General features: G+C 38.8%; 1 protein-coding gene across 3 annotated transcripts in view; it reads left to right on the top strand.

Annotated features, from left to right (window-relative positions):
- The window catches only part of kdm6ba (lysine (K)-specific demethylase 6B, a), a 71,418-nt gene that overhangs the window by 16,026 nt on the left and 37,163 nt on the right, over positions 1 to 18,229 (top strand). For all 3 annotated transcript variants that reach the window (XM_060874751.1, XM_060874748.1, XM_060874752.1), the window contains exon 3: positions 15,388 to 15,439. The gene's annotated coding sequence lies outside the window, so the exon portion shown is untranslated. The remainder of the gene's footprint in view (positions 1 to 15,387; positions 15,440 to 18,229) is intronic.

The raw sequence follows: 18,229 nt of genomic DNA, 5'->3' as shown, positions 1-18,229 counted from the left end.
ATGAGTGAAAGGTCTGTTGCCACAAATTTGGAGATCAAAGAGACCTAATCCTGTTCCAGCATGACAGTGTCCTGGTGCACAGAGTGAGAGCTCCATGTAGACGGAATTCACAAAAGTTGGAGTTAAAGAACTCAAGTGACCTGCACAGAGCTCTGACTTCAACCTCACTGAACATTTTTGGATGAACTGGATTGCTGACTGCACCCCAGTCCTGCTCACACAGCCTTCACAGAAGAGAGGAGGTTATTAGAACAATAATGTAGAGGATTGGGATGTTAACAAGCACCTATGGGGGCGATGCGCAAACATTTGTTCATATACTGTATGTCTGTGAGTCACAACTGACACTGACTAAATTTTATAAAGGAAATTTTAGCACATGTGCAGAAATGTTTGAGAACATTTTTAATAATGTGATGTGTACATGGTGTCAAATGATGAAACACCATACATTTGATCAATTTATGGTTATGTTTAATGCTGTGTGAATCACACATTTTAAATCAGTTTATGTGGAAGCAGAACTACATAACATAGGAATGAAGGAGAATGAATAAATGAAGCAGAACTACTGTTTAAGCCATGCTACAACACCAACCATTTTAATCCTGGAACAAAATAACATCATTAATCAGTGAACAAGACTACATTGCTATCTTCGCTACCTTTTAATCACAGCAACTGTGATAATGTCATAGTTTATAGGGTAACAATCATAGTTACTTTATAGATATATAGTAAAGGATCGTAGCTTAATGAATAGTGAATTTAGCACAATAGTAAAATAAGTAATATTATATGGTTGAACATTTAGAAACAGGAGTTGTCGTGAAGTAGCAGAACAAAATCAAAGTTTAATGCATGCAGGTACTGTAAAGAAAACCCTTAATAAAATGATATGAGGGTTAAGTAGTGAAAGTGCTGGGATTTGGAGTAGTGTAGGATTGATCTGTTCCTCTATAGCGATGTGGCTCCTGTTATACAAAATGATCTGATACATCTCATTTCCCTCACACAGTCTTCACACCGTTTGTAAGTTTACTATAGGATAAAGTGTTATGTTAAATATGTGCGATGTACGTTCACGCTTTTTTGCTCAAGCATAACTGAAAGCGAGATGTCAGTGAAGTTTTCCACGTGTCTCCGCACACTCTTGGCACTTCCCATACAGGAGGTTAAAAATAGTCTGAGGTGCAGTGCATCTCTAGCTTTGGGAAGTGCACACTCTGCCTCACACACACTCGCACACACACACACATGCACACATACTCACTTGTGTTATAATCCGGTAGCTGTTCAGATATCAGCTACTCTGTTCCAAAGGATTTATTTTACTTGATCACATGATGCTTGGGTCTCTCTTATTCTATTTCCACATCTTTTTTCATTTATTCTATATTCCTGAAAAGCAGACGTGTGCATCGTCTGCTCTAGCTTAACGGTACATAGAGAGAGAGAGAGAGAGAGAGAGGTGGGACAGCACACATGATCAAGCACATGAAGCAACTGACAGGTGAGACAGTATGTTCATTATTGATTCATACTAAGATGGCTGTGTTTAAGTGTGTGAGAGAAAAAGAAAATTCTAAATATATTTACAGTGAAAGTGTTATAACTTGTAACTTATCACTTGACATGCTAGATGTGTGACATTGAGTAAATCTCTCTCTCTCTCTCTCTCTCTCTATCTCTTGCTCTCTCTATCTCTCTCTCTTCTTTGTGAAAGGCTGACAATTTGAAAGACTGCTTTCTGCCATCATACAAAAAATAATACTAAACTGACAGACACTGTACAGTATCTGTGTTCCTTAGCTCTGAGCACACACTAGCAACATTCCGTTTTAAAGGTATTTGCTGTCGTAGCCTCACATTTAAACATACTGCTAAACATTGAACCTTGGGAAGGTGTCACTTTTAGAATTTAATTTTAACTAAATTACTAACTATCTAAAACTTACTGGCAAGCTAGCAGCTGAGGTTGCTAGTTACTGAGCTCTGTGGTTTTTATACTCAATAGGTTTAATGACTCAACACTAAAAGAAGCTCTCTGTAGCACTAGATATGTTTTCAATCCTGTATTCTTCACTATATTTAATCATTTTTTTATGTGATGTTTTATGATAAACTTTTATGTTCCTTAACAATGTTTTAATGAGCAGAAATTGCCTTGAAGCATGTCGCCATCACACCTTGTGATATTCTGCATAAATGGCCAACAAACTCTTGGCGAGAGCCGCCTCAGTAGTCATGTGGACATCAGTGCTGCATCAGTATCAGGTACTAGCAAATACTCAGACCTCTGATATCCACATTGTATCAGAAATGGAAGCATGGCCTTAGCTTTGTGAAAGGCTTGAACCCATAAGTGGTTTGCTTTGACGTTCTGCACTTCACACTGCAGCTCCTGAGCCAGAAAGCTGGAAACTACAGAGAGCAGACATAGCAGTGCACAAAGGAAGGAAAATGTAGAAAGAGAAAAACTCTTGTTCATGTGACGATGTGCTCGAGGAGAGAAGTCTTTCGTCTGTCTGGGTGTTTGTGTATCTCTGCTGTCTCGCACTTTTAGCAAAATCGAGAATTGACTGAAGGAGAATTGACTGAAGGAGAAATTATAGAAGGCAGTCTGTTAACTCGCCCTCATCATTCTGTTCTCACATTCCCTTACTCTCTCAGAATACAATGCTTTCTCTCTCTCTCTCTCTCTCTCTCTCTCACTCACACACACACACACGCATGCTTTGCTGTGTGTCTGGCTCTTTGTTTAAGTGTAGCTGTTGCTTAGGTGTGTGTAGGTAGAGCATCTTTCCTCCCTCACTGATATTCTATCCTCCTTGTTTCTTGGCTACAGGAGGGGTCTTTAAGTGTAATTATGTGCAGTGTCTTTTCTTGGTATTTTATGTGAAGGTTCATGTCTTTGTTCAGCCATTTCTTGTTGTTACTGATTAATAAGGAATTTTTTCAGCTGTCACTCCATCACAAGTTAATGATTTTTTAAAATAAAAAAGCATCAGCATATTTTATATTGAATATTTCTGCAGCCATATTTCCACTTAACCTGTTGTGTTTTTAAAGCTACGTGTGGTTTTGTTGATAATTCTTGGGTAACACCTCAGCTAGTTTCTGTTAAACACTTACTTCCTGTTCAGGCATGATCAGGGGTTTTAATCTCAGGTGTATTTGGTGTTCAGGCAGGAGATTCGATCATTCTCTACTGAATAAGCACAAAACTGAGCTTAATCCCACCAGTGATGGATTTAATGATGAAATTATTCTTGTTTTATAAAACATTCCTGTACCCTGGAATGTATTCCTGCTGACTTGGCACCCTCCATTTTTTTTAACTACTTTGTTTTTGTCCAGTCTTTTTTTCCTAAAACCTGCATGTCAGCATTGTGTGGGCTTAAGTGATGTTAAATTTTCACACTTGTCTTATCATAGAGGCTTCAGAAGATGCCCACTGTACTTAAATTCTTCCTAAGCATATCTTGTTACTCCACCTCTTTTGTTAGCCAGCTTCTTTCCATACTGGATATCATACTGGATACTGGTGACATGCTGAGAGGATCCTCTGTGGCCTCTTGGACAGCTGTAGATTTAATTAGAAAGATGTGATGTTTACATGTCTCTTTACTGCTGGCTTTGTGGGAAGGATTGTGCTAAAAGGACAAATGATTGTCTTTAGCGACGGCAGTAAGCAAAGTTAAAAATAATTGAGCATGTTACTACACCTGTCAGCTGCTACTCTGTTAGTGTGGTGCAGTGATGGAACAGTGCGCCTGTCGTTTAGACCCAAACCCTCAAAAACACAGAGCAGCGGATGAGCGTGTGGTTTAAGAGACACTAGACTCATTATAAAATGTGATGGAGGTTTTTTGCTTTAACTTTTCTTCCTTCCTTCCTGTCTAACTGTGTACTGGAATGTGTAACATTACAGAAATGCAGAATGGCTCAGTGTGAATCTGCCTAGAGGATCTTTGAATATACTGTAATTAATAGCCCAATTCATGTTTTGCTTCAAAATAGACATAGCAGTATTCAATTAAAGATCAGTTCTTCAGAATTAGAGTGAGCAAAATGTATTCAGTAACTCCATAATAGATAATGATTTAACAATAAAAGCCTTTTTTTTCTGGCTGCTGGGATTGTCAGAGAGCCTGAATTGATGGAATTAAAGGCCAGACGTTACAAATCCTTCATTCAGTCATCTTCAGTAACCACTTCATCAAGGCAGATCCGTATCACAGAAATGTTGGGCACAAGGTACCCTGAAGTGCACAAAGGTCAAGAGTGAGCCTGGGACCCCAGAGCTCTGAGGTAGTAAGACTACACGTGTGGGGCAAAATCTCATGTTTCTGTATTAACACGAACTTCCAAGCCTCTGAGTTTTTTTCTAAAATGTGGTTCTCCCGTAAATGCATTTTCACATTTTTAGATACTACAGTACATGCAAAACTGTATTTTCTAGACTCAAGACATCCTCCCAGCACACAAAACCTTTTCCACCAACACAGTTCCGCTGCAACAGACAGTGCTGGTTGAACGAACCAGCAAACCTTTTACCAAACAGCCCGTGTCTTTACTATTTTGAGAATCGAACTATTGTGCAATCAGACTTAGCTGTTTCCTAATACATGGCATAAAAATAACAATCATAACAGACTATAAACTGTGTTACTGCATTTTATGGTCCAGTCCTTCAGCATAATGAAACCTACAGTAAACAATTAAATGCAACAAAATAAATACATGTTTTGATTGATTTTTTTTTTTATAGTTTATTGTAGGGCTAGGGCTTCCCATCTGATTTGTTGTAATAAACAGCAGCACTTTTGTTTCTGTTTTTTGTTTTTTTTTCAACAGACTACTGATTCATTGTTACGGTACTGATTTAGTTTTTTCCAGCAGTAATTTTCAGACACTGTCTCACTGTTTGTAAATGCCTTTTTTTATTTAGGAGTGTGCCAAGGTGACAAAATTACTTCTGCCTCTCAATATTTAGTGTCACGTGTTCCTTAATAAGTGTAATGTGTTTGATTGCATTGACTGGTGGCTTGAATTTAGGCACCAGTTCCAGCAGTATGTTGGTGGAAAAGTAGCAAGAGATGAGATCTCTCCCTTTCTCTCTCCCTCTCTCTCTTTCTTTTCCTCTGTCTGTCTGTGTTGGTGTCTGGAAGTGAGGGCTACATTACTGCCGCTGTCTGGAGCCTGCAGTAACCCAACACCTGACAGAGACAGACAGCAAGAGAAAGAGAGGGAGGGATTAAATAAAGAGAGGATGGGGGAATGGGGTCATGTGATCTTTTTGGCTGGTCTGCTCAATACAGAGGTCACTTAAGAGTCCACACACACACGTACTCATAAACACTTATTTGGCTCTTATTCCCTTCGCTGCAATATACAGTGATGATGTAATCCTCAGCAAGAGCATACACAGTAATGCCAGTGCTTTCCTGGCAATGTTGCCTATAGAGTTATGGCTTATTGAATTGTCAAGGCAACACAAAAATGGAAAAAGTAATGCCAGCCCCCTTTTTTTCTTCTTCAGGCACTGAGAAAGAGAGAGGCAGAGAAATAAGAAAAAGCACTTTATTATGAGATTACGAAATGTAGTACTGTGAAATGAAATTTGTCAGTCGATTAAACATTCAATCCCTCGTCCCGTCATCGCTATAGTTTTGGATAATAATGCTTAATGTGCTCTTTTTTTAATCCAGCAAATGTAAGTACTTAAGTGGAATAAAATAAAGCAGACATCTTTACCTTCCATAAAGTTATATCACATTAGCTTGGACGGTGAATCATACTAATAACAATTAATTGGTATTTATGAGGAAACACACATCCATGTTTGTGTGTATATGAGTTACGTGCTTGTATGTAGGCTGTATTGAATTCTGTACAGTCAGCTGTAATTCATAAATGTATGTATTCCACATACATTCTCTCAAAACTATCAGGCTTCACCTTAACCTTGTAGTCATTGAGACGTTTAAAATCTATCTAAAACAACTAAAACAATCCCTGTCCAGTTTTTAGACTAGCCACAGAAGGAGGTTCATTGTTTCATTAGCTAATGATAACTCGCCAATCTGTTCATCTAACTGGTGCTGGCAGTGCAACTGAGCAATCACCTGCTTTTCCTGGAGCCCACAATGGAATTAAACAAAACTAATAAATAGATTGCTAAGTTTATTATTTAACCTAATTTTCAATCCAGTGACTGAAGAGTTTTGTGAGATTTGTGTTTTATTTGCTCAGATACTGGTGGCCGCACGTGTGCATACTTAGCTGTAAATTTGATGTACTATCTGCATGTCTGTCAATATTCTGAAGCTTGTGACCAGAGTAGTGTATAATAAGTACTGATAGCTATAGACAGAGTGTCTGAGGCCGAGAATGGCAACCTGCCAGTATAGAGCACATTTGATCATGTTCCAGTTTGGTCTGATTCAAACATTTTAGAAAGTTTGCATGTTCCATGAGAATGCTACACTACATTTTATTAGTACACTCTTGCTCTTTCTCTGTGTGTGTGTGTGTGTGTGTGTGAGAGAGAGAGAGAGAGAGAGAGAGAGAGAGAGAGAGCCCGCAGAAGTTCAGAGCTAATCAGACACAGTGTACACACGTGTGTGTGTGTGAAGGCCAGAGCAGAAGTTTAGTATGATATAATTTCAGTTTTCAGGCGCCATGGCTGTGTCTGTGTTCATGCACATATTTAAGCCTAACTGACATGAGCTTAGTATTGTATTATGCTAGGGCTTGAGGGAAGTGCATGCATGTGTTCATCTGTGTGTGCGTGTGTGTGTGTGGCCCGAGGCCTGGTGATCCCCTTTTCAGCCAGGGGATTTCTTGAGCACTCAGCCCCTGCGTGTGGCCTGGCTCATCTCCAGAGGCGCAGGCTGCCCTGCCTGTGCCACACACAGCTCCCTGGAGGCCCAGCGTAGACAAAGCTGGGCTCCATCCAGCTCACTCATTCACTTACCTCCTCCCTCCACCCAGCTGGCACTCTCCTTCTCTCTCACTATCTCTGATAGCATTTTCCTTTGATGCCCACTATCTCCAGCTGACACACACACCCTCCCTCTCTTGTTCCTTGGGAATGCTTACACACAGGCACACTTCATTGCAGCTGTGGTGGCCACTGTGTGGCACTGTGTTTGGTGTGTGCCATTGTGTGTGGCCTCGTATCAAACTGCTGCATATTTGGGTTAATAAATGTTCTCGCTTTTACTGTACACCAGCCAGATTGGTAAAAGTATTCAGCCTCCACCACCCACGGCGAGCCGTGTAGAGTGAGAGGTCCCTGGGTGGCAACGGAGATGGGTGGTCCTTACGTATTGATTTAATTAGGTTACACCAGCCGTTCTAATGAGTCTAAACCACTGAAGTCACACAAATGCAAGACACACATGTGCACATGCACAATAAAGCTGCATGCATCTGATAACCTATTTCCACTAAGTGCTGCTAAGTTTGTTGTAGCTGTAGTGCGTGAATGAATCCAGGGTAATTTTCCGGGGAAACATTTAGTTGATATTGATGATTGATCTAAGCACTGTGCTAACAATCAATGCATTTTCTCTATTTGGATGATGCTTTTGTCCAAAGTGACTTACAGTAGGACTGAATACAAATGAGCAGTTGAGTGTTAAGGGCCCCACTCAAGGGCTTTGATGCTATGATTCAATCAACAGTTTTTTTGTGATTTAAGTGTACAATTTCCTCTATCATTCCTCCAAGATACATGACAACAGCCATTCACAACTTCACGCTGTTGCCCATGTGCATCACCACGCTGGATACAAAGCTTGGCATTGCAATATCCACCCTTTTCTGTATGATTGAGCTCAGAGACCCCCATGATTGGTTAATATTGCTGTGACTGACAGGTGAGAGAGATTATGCAAACTCTCACATCCAGAAAGCATGGCCTATAAATGTTGGCTAATATTTGGTCAGCATAAATGTTAGTCAATATGTATTGCCTGCATTTGGCTGGTGCCCATTATTGTATCAGGATACATCAAATATAGATCCTTTCAAAAATGTAATTGTGGTTCTTAATCAGGTAGTAGGTCAGCGGCATACTGCTGCACAGACGGTTGCTTCAGTACAGATACTGCCAGGCTGTCACTGGTGGGCCCTTGGGCAAGGTCATTAAAATTTCTATCATTAGAGTTCAGCGCGATTGTAAGTCTCTTTGTATAAAAGCTTCTGCAAAATAAATAAAATATAAAACGTAAAAAAAAAGAAAAGACAAAGACCTGGTAGAATGTAGGAGTTCAACTTTGACAGTCTGTAGGTCTATATTTAAGCTCCGATATCGTCTTCTTTATTGCTAAGGCAGAACAAAAATAACTGAGGGATTGGTGTAAAGTAAGAAACTAATTAAAGGCTGTGGTTCATGAGTATGATTTAATTAAAAGTGCAAAACAGCATTATATTAATTCTACTGTATTATTATTATTAATTATATATTATACATATAATTATTCTAATATGTTATCATTTCTATAGTAACAGCTTGTACGGGGACTTGTATGGCAGATGTTCCACTTAAACTGAATTTAAATTGTGTATAATTGTTGATGGTTTTTTGAAGGGATTCTGTAAGAATGATTTCTGTTTGTTTTGCATTTATGGATGGAGACTCCATTATCAGCACGTTGTAACAGTCAGATACAAGTCCTCATAGGACATAGGAAAGTCTTCAGGCTAGAAGGCTTTGTGGTTTCTCTTTGAAATGACGAGAGAGACTAAAAGAAACTGGTGAATGAACAGCTGTAGGAGGAAAATAGGAACTTGCTTTGTGAATGTTCCACAGCGTTAATCTAACTATAATTAAATAAAATGTATGACATGCCACTCTTTAATCAAGAAACTGTAAGTGTTTCTGTGGTGTCACACCACACCATCATTTATTACTTTCCTATAACAGCATGTTTAATTGCCTAAATCAGTTGGAAAATTTTGTCTGACTGCTTTGTTGGAAATTTTGGTACCATTACATTGAAGCATCTCACTGACCAGATCCTTCAGAAGCCACGACTATAACCATAATGCCATTACTGTTAGCTTTACTGGCTGCTGACAGCAATAATGTATGGAAGGTTAAGAAAGAGGAAGGTGTGGACAAACACCTACTGTAACTTTGAATTTGAACTGGTTTCATTTCCTGCCAGTTTAGATGCCATTTGATTTCCCATATTGTGGGCTATTTTTGTCTTGTTATTCTGGCAACTATATGTAAAAAAAAAATATGTGATACCTCACTAATTACTGTTTGGGGAAACTCTTCTCGTCTTCTCGTTCACACATGCCAGTAGTTTTTAAGACTTTTAGAAACCATGTGACAACCGAGTCCAGACAGACCCCTGCCCCCGCAATGCAAAATCCAGTCTGCATGGCTGCAACTCAGCACCACAGCAGACAATAGCAGCTGTTCCTGCAGACAGCACCATGCAAAAGTTTTTTATAAAATACGACAGTTCGAGAGCCAAATTCTTCATAAAAACAGATTGATGTGTTACAGTGTGTGAGCAAGAGAAACAGAGTATGAAAGATACCTTGTGTGTGTGTAGGAACTACAAAGAACACTAAGCTCTTAGTCAAGCGATATCGTGTGTGTGTGTGTGTGTGTGTGTGTGTGTGTGTGTGTGTGTGTGTGCACACGATATCCTACACCATTCTGTTGCTGTCCTTTTTTTCTTTAGTATAACTTTCAATTTCATTTTCAAGGTACGTCATTAGCATGACAAAGCCAGTCTATTTGGGTTGCCAGTGTGTGGTATGAAAAGTATTTGAATGTCAAAGGATAATAAAGCAAGACGTTTAAAATTCAGTTTCAATTAATTAATTTTACCAGGCTTTATTGGAAAAGATCAAAGGAGCACACAAATTAGCAAAATCACGGGTTATAACGTGCCTGAATATAAAATGAATTAATAAAATATTAATGTTTAAAGCATGTTTAACAATGTAAAAACAGATTAAGAAAGACAATATAATAATCTCTCTGACTCTCCAGAACTGTACGCAGGGGAGTGGATTAAACACCCTGACGCCATTATAGCAATAGGTGTGTATAATAGGAGGAGCTTCCAGCCCTTTCAGCCAATAGCATGCAGGATAGAGGTGCCACTGATGTAGCTGTGGGGATGTGTTTGATTTTAGGTGTATGCTCTGGATTATTCACTTCCTTCCTCCCTTGATCCTTCATCACCTCTCTATCACACACATATCTACTTGAAAGTTGTGTGTGTTTGTTTACGGAAGAGAACGCATATTTGGCCTTGAGTGTCCGCTGTAGAGATTCTGTCTGAAATATCTGAGGTTGAAATAGAAGTTCCAGTTTTATGGCATGCAATAAAAATATATGTTACATACATATCGGAGTATGTATCGGGCCATTAAAAGCATTCTGTAATGCTGTAAAAGCTCTGTGTCCTTTCAGGGTGTTAGATATAAGTCTTAATGCACATTCATAAACAGCTGTAAATATACACACTGAAACATAAACTGTGTACATGGTGAGAAACAGCCTCTGCTGTTGGAGCGAGAGGTTTTGGACACAATTATGCGCTTTAGTAAATAGGGAGCAGCTGCATGTGGTTTGTGTTTGTATACATCTCTGAGACTGCTTACTCTCTCACTCCTCTTACTTTCTATCATTATTGTCTTATCGGGTGACCCCCACACCCACAAGTTAACAAAACAAAATAACTGACCATAAGAGCCATATACATACACACACACACACAAAATGCCAAATTCATCTTCTGCATATAGTAACTCTTTGTGTCTTTGTTAAGAGATTCCAGATGTTTTCACATACATATTCCTGTCCACCTCTCTGTGTGTATTTAAACCTTTAGTGGATTCAGATGTATGTGCATTTGTCTCTCTCTTTCTCTGTATGTCTGTGTGTGTGTGTGAGGGTTGTTGCTGGCTGGCTGATTAAGAGTATTTAATAGGATCTGTGGGTCAGATCCGGGAGCGTTTAGACTCTACATTGAGCTGTGTCTAAACGCTCATATATATGTGATGATACAAACAGCATTGGAAGAAGTGTGTGTGCATGTGTTTGTTACAGGAATTATCAATGCTGCATGAATATTAATGGTAAAGGAGAAGCCTGTGTGATTTGAGTGTGTTGTGTTACAATCAGGAGACACAAGAAGGACAAAATTTCATAAATAGCATGTAAATTTCACAAGATTAAATTTTAAAACTATGTCGTCACGCACTTGTTGCTTGGGTTCTGAGCGTTACTAAATTTACAATATTACTATTATTATTTGTAGTATTAAAACATACGGTATGCACACTGGTTGGCACTATTTTGTGTATTCACCCTTGTATTGTTTGTTTGCACTGTCTTTTGTCTCGGTCTGTTTGCACGAGGTTGCACACGTTGCACTTTATGTGGCGAGGACTAACTTACTTTAGGTCCTTAGCTCTGTGTTGTTCACCATGTAGCACCATGTTCCTGGAGAAGCGTTGTCTCACTTCACTGTGTACTGCCTCAGATGTATATGGTTGAATTGAAAATAAAAGCTTCTTGTAATAAAAGGCACCACTAATAAGCACCAGTTGACTTTATTGGTTAACAATAAATATTTTATCTTCATGGTGGCATTTTGGTGCAAAATGATTGCACCTTGTGTGTACACTATGAGTAATGATATAGCAGTTCAGGCTGTATGTTCTCTGTAGGTTTTATTCTGTTCAATTTAAATTATTTTTACAGCACTTTTGGTAATGGACATAAAAGTAAAATAAAAATGATAAAGTTTAAAAATTGAATTAATATTTAGCTGTAATGAGCAAGCCTGAGGCAACAAGTGATTTAAATACTTAAAATTCAAATGTAATTCTACAAGCTTCTGATTGCTTTCCTGTTTCTGCCTAATCATTGCTCATTTTCTAGTTTAGTCTTAATCATCACATCTAAACACACATACACTCACACAAAGCCTCTCCACAGGCCTGCTCCAGGGTCGGAGGGTAAAGGCCAAACATTAGAGAAAAGTGGCTAAGACATGAAAAGCCCAGCTACTGCTGAGGTTAAAAAGGTCGTCCCATCCTGTCACGCTTCAGCACGTGCCCAAGCAGGTGTCCTGGCAACCAGGTCTAAAGTGTTTGCAGAGTAAATATGTAACCAATACACATACAAACTGATGTTTTGGATCATTCCCAAAATAGATTATGTAGAAAGGGAGATTTTCCCAGTGAACCTTGTACTATTTTTGTGTATTAGGAACGTGAGAATAATCCATAGTGAATATATAACGTTATATATTACAGGCACAACATGGTTATTGTAGGCAATTTCCCTAGATGCTGTTCGAATGGAGAACACCTAAATCGGCCTTTTAGCTAGCATTTAAGCTAACAAGTTACAGACTGCTTACAGAAAGAGAGCATTAGGACAGCTGGACACATTCAATGGAGCATTGACATGTACTTGGACCTTCTCCAGATGAGACTTTGATGAAAGTTTTAAAAACACTGAAAAGCAGGCAGAAGTTTTACTGGTAGTCATGGTGACTCTCGCACGGGGAGTGGTTACACATTTGGTACACATGCACACTCACTTTACAGGTGTGAATGCAATAGGAATGAAGAAGGTAACAAATTAAGGTGTGCTTTGAAGGGTATGTATGTTATTTGATAAGATGATGAATACAGATGTCACTCAGTGCAATAAATCATTTGCCAGAAGTTTAACACCACAAACAGGAACCCTGGAGTTATGAGGTTGCAATATTACACACTGTACCACTGTGCTGCTTTCATGCAATACAGGTGGCTAGTAATCTTTCTTACAAGCAGTCAGCTGATTGGGCCCTACGTCACTTTTATCACCATTGCAACTAAAACAAAGCAAAAGAAATGTGTTTCAATGTTATTTTACTAATACTACTGCCAGGCGTATTATGGTTTAATTTTTGTCCCTTTTCAGGAAATTCTTTATTATTAAATTGTTAAAAATATAAAATGATGGTGTTATAATAGGTCATAAAAAGGTCATAGTATTACAGTAAGTAGGTGACAGATTTGCATGTGTTGTGTTTATTTGTGTATCAGATTTAACATGGAACGTCTTGTACAAGGAATTTACGTTTCCTTTACTGTCCCTGAAGTTTATAATTATTTTGGCCTTGCTCACAACTAAAACTTTTTAAACTGGGGCATTGTCTGGAATGTCAAGCCAGAATATGATCTATATGTTCAGCAGTATCGAAATGTAACATGCTTTTGGACCTGATTTCTTTTCTGTCCTCTTTGATGAAGGAGCCTGTGAGGAGTGATGAGGAGAAAGAGCAGGAATGATTGAACGGAATAGAATAAAATAGAATAGAATAGACAGAAAGACAGACAGAATTTTGTGCATGAATGTATGAGTATGTGATCTTGTTTGGTGTGTGTGTCCACTTTGTGCTTTGAGCTGTGACAGTTTTATCATGTTGGGAGCAGAAATGGCAAGGCTAAAAATATCCTATAAACCCGTTCACCCTCAACCCCACCCTGTGCACCGGATAAACTATCCAGCTCTGCCACGGATTGCTCCACCCTCTCGTTAAATACAAGCTGTTTCTGCTGCACATTCCACATGGCGGAGCAAACCATTGTGCTGCCAAAATAGGGGTGGGGGCTTTACTTTCAGCCCCCAAAGCAAATTAGACTCTTTTAATTATTTCTAAACTTTTGGCGTTGTGGAACTCAAACTATATATAGTATATATGCATTTCCATATTTGTGGGTGGGTGTACATGTGCATGCTTATACACACTCATGCAAGTGTGTGTGTGAGCATGAGTGTGTTTGGCCAGCTGTGCAGCATGCATGTGTACATTCTCCAGTCTCAGCAGAAGGGGGTTTGAAAAACAGCAGCCAAATTCCTCTTCCTTCATGAATGCGTACTGAGCCCCAGTGCTCATACTATGCAAAACATCACCACAACACCACTGACACTGTGTGTTTGTGGGAGTAAAAGAGAGAGATATGGGTTGTAGAGGTTATGTTAATTGAAACAACTTCTAGCCATGGTGATGTAATTATGCCATAATTTAACCCTACTATGTCCCTTTAGTCTAAACAGGAAGTGGTATGGCTTTTCATCTCTTGAGCCGGGTCACTTATTATTCACACACATATTCATGTTTCCTGTTCTGTATTGTCTGTGAGTGGTGTTCTTGTTGTGTGTGTGTCTGTGTTCAGAATCAGAATCAGATTTATTGGCCAAGTGTGTTGACACAAACAAGGAATTTGGTTAGAGCAGTTTGTGACTCTCAAAGGTACAGACATAAATAACATTATACTATACAAGAAAACAATGCAGACGGAGATACACTATAGACAGAATGAGTATAAAATATGAATAAAATATATAAAATATGAATATAGAATATGAACGATCAGTTATTTACATAGTGTGGGAGTGCAAATAACAATATTGTGCAATATTATGCTTTTTGTGCAATATACAGCAGCAGTAGTGTAATATACAGATGATTTGATGAATGACAGTCCTGATAATGCAGTACTTATAGTGAATATAATTATGGTGAGTTGTTGATCAGGGTGATTGCCTGGGGAAGGAAACTGTTCCTGTGATACCTTGTTTTTCCTAGATACTCTACACAAGCCAAGACTATATAGTGTAACTAATATGTCTATATGTTGATTGCTTTATTAAAACAAATACTTGTGTTTAAACTCATTTAAATGTAAAGAAGTGCTACTTTGGCCCTGTTGATATCACGTCACTCATCAGTTTTCTTACACTAATCTATTAACATGAACAAAAATACCTCACTATGAACCTGAATGCTGTAGTATAATGGGGCAGCCATCTTGGATAATTTTTTTCCCTCACAGTGTGAAAACTTTTCTCCCTGTTGAACACAATCATTCATCTTGGTAAACACTATATCCTGGTCAGGATTGCTGTGTACCCAGGGCCTTTAAGTTATGTCATTTAATTTTTGTTTTTTTCATGTTTATATATTGAACTGTACTGACTGTTAATGACCTATTGTGTTATATTTATCTGGATCCTCTGAAAAGATAATTGTGCCTAAACTGTACTTTGTACGTGTGTGTGTGTGTGTGTGTGTGTGTGTGTGTGTGTGTGTGTGTGTAAGTACAGGTTTCAGGGCCTCTGGTTGTTTGCATATACTGTACTCTCAGCTGTAATCAGTAGGAGTATGGTGCTCTCTCCTCATTATGACTATGTCTGACTTTAGCCAACAACTGCTCTGTATATAACAAGCTCTGTGTGTGTGTGTGTGTGTGTGTGTGTGTGTGTGTGTTTGGCTTAGTGGCTCTTTCTGGCCTGATGGTTTTCATGTGTTTAACAGATTGTGTATCCTGTAATTGCAGGGCCAGGAAGGAGCCACTCCCATACAGGAAGAAGACAACAGACCACTAGTAGGTAAGAGGAGACCTGCTGTGTGTGTGTGTGTGTGTGTGTGTGTGTGTGTTTTGTGTTTGTGCCTTCTTTAGAGCATTTCAGTGCATTAATAGGTTATCGATGCACTCACAACCAAGTGGATAAAGGAAATGGGCAGAGTGATACTTGATACAATACACACACACACACATTTGTGTGGACACTATAGGTCGTCTTCTGCACAGAAAACAGATGGGTTGATGTATCAGATTTTAATAAATTACAAACTCTGAAACCCGCAACACACACTCACAAAAACCCACGCAAATGCACACACACAACTATTTAATAATATTATCAGCTGTGTAGTCAGGGACTTGTTGGCAGTCACTGATGGTGGACGTTTGGGCAGTTCTACAGTAATGTGCACTGAACTGTAAGGCAAAACCATAACAGTCGAAAATCAAATATTATTCTGAAATAGTTTTTTGAAAAATTGTCTATAAAATAATCCTTTTACAAATCATTCCTCTAAATATCCACAGTGTGAGAATCAGCATGTCTGGTAATATAATCAACACTGGTTATTGAGTAGAGATAATTAAAATCAGTTGCAACTCATGAAATGGTTATAAACCTGTTGTTATTGCTGTATGAGACGACACAGTAACATTGTGTATGTATGCTGAGAAACACAGAGAAACACATCTGTAGAATTTATGTTCAGCTGCGAGCCTCCACTAAAAGACACTGTGTGAATCCAAGGGTTCTTTAAGAGACGACTCTTTCCAGCATTAATTGCGCACAGCTGTAGCTCGTTAAACATTAATTGCCAATTAATCAGAACTGAGAAAAAGCAGGAGTGATGTGAGGTACATAGAGAGAGGGATTTTCACCGGAGAATAGGAATAGAGCATGCTTCCTGTCCTTACGCCTCTTATTCCTCGCTATTTATTTATTTATTTATTTATTTTTGCTAGAGATTTTCCATCCCTTCCAATTTCTATAGCAGTACTCTCCTGGGTGGGGACAGGCTGAAGGGAAATGTGTGGGCGTGTGGCTGTGAGTGTGGGTGTGTATGATGATCACTTAGTTAGCGTATCACTGACTAAAAAAGTCCCTTCGAAATCTTTTGAGACAGCACCAAGCATCCTACACCCACTGACACTCATTCCATCACACTCTCGCACACACATGTACGCACATACTGTTCCACTCATATCCCCCCTTTTCTGTTCACAATACCAGTACTTCTTTAGAGGACCAGAGGACCTTATGTATACCTGTTCCATGTTCCCATCAGAACTGAACAGTTATTAATAACATATTAATAATATGTATGTATGTATGTATGTATGTATATATATATATATATATATATATATATATATATATGTATGTATGTATGTCTATATATATATATATATATATATATATATATATATATATATACACATCCCAACATACAGTAATACACACTAACCTGAGTTTAATTGTGTTTAATGTAACAGCAATGTTTTCAGATAAGCAAGTAACAGGTGATTGTATAGACGTCAGAGCCACAATTTCAGAGACACAGAGATATGTGAAATGATTTACTTTACATTCTATCTAAATTATATATGAACAGTAAAGCAGCAATTACACCTGTCTGTCTCCAGTGAGTACTACATCTACACTTACAACTTCTTTCCTCTTTATTCTCCATTCAGTTTAGCTTGGGAATGAGTTAGTCAGCATTTGGATTGCATGAAGCTAGCCAGCTAACTGATTAGTAATGTTTATTTCCCTCCTCATAGCAGCAAACTGTATAGTCGTTGTTTGAGGCCCTGTTCACACCTGGCATTAACACTGGTCCTCTGTGAGCTTATCAGAAGTGTTCATGTGCAGAAACACATTGGGATCCAATCTCTCAAACCACACTCAGAGGTGATCTGGGACACACATGGGCACATCATTTTTGTAGTGAGAACAAGAAAGCATCTTGATGAGCATCGGCTGCATCATTGTCCTAGCCCGAAATTTTTTAATCATTGTGCAAGTGTACATGTAATTATATTAATGGTATAATATTGTATTAGAGTTCCTCACCACTAAGATTATTGATAAAGGTTAGGCTATAATAACAGAGGCAATAGCAGCTGCTGTTCATAGTTTCTTTCATCATTTCATCTCTCATCCATTTATGATTTTGATCGTTTGCACTATTAAAAAATGTGTGAATGGAATCCTTTATTTTGACACATATACAATACAGCACAGTGAAAATCTTTCTTCTCATATCCCAACTTTGGAGGTTGGGTATCAGAGTGCATGATACAGCCCCCTGGACCAGAAAGGATTAAGGGCCTTGCTCAAGGGCCCAACAGTGGCAGCTTGGCAGTGCTGGGGCTTGAACCCTCATCCTCCAATCAAAAACCCAGAGCCTTATCCACTTGACATGCCACCACTGCCCAATACAAATAGCCCGTAGAGGTACACGTGTTATGATTTCTGCCTAAATAAGGCAAAAGATTGAGTTAATCTTGAGTGTGTGTGGCAGTTACAACTTTCAATTCAGAGCCCATTTGCCACATTTTGACACTCAGAAGTGGAGCGCGCGCACACACACCACATACACACACACGATAAAGGTAACAGTAGCCACACATGTCCACAAGAGACAAACTGCAGAGTGAGATGAGAAAATTGTCATAGATTGTGGTGGTAGTGTGAATGCAGGTTATCACAGCACTTGTTTTTGTTAGATCCTTGTGTCAGCTCTGTGTCTGGATTTTATTGTGTCTCATTTGGAAGCTGCTTTGGATAAAAGCAAATCATTAAACGTAAAAA

This window comes from Tachysurus vachellii, chromosome 7 (genome assembly GCF_030014155.1).
Source record: "Tachysurus vachellii isolate PV-2020 chromosome 7, HZAU_Pvac_v1, whole genome shotgun sequence".
In the NCBI taxonomy this organism is placed as follows: domain Eukaryota; kingdom Metazoa; phylum Chordata; class Actinopteri; order Siluriformes; family Bagridae; genus Tachysurus; species Tachysurus vachellii.
This window is presented reverse-complemented; position numbering and strand designations above follow the sequence as displayed.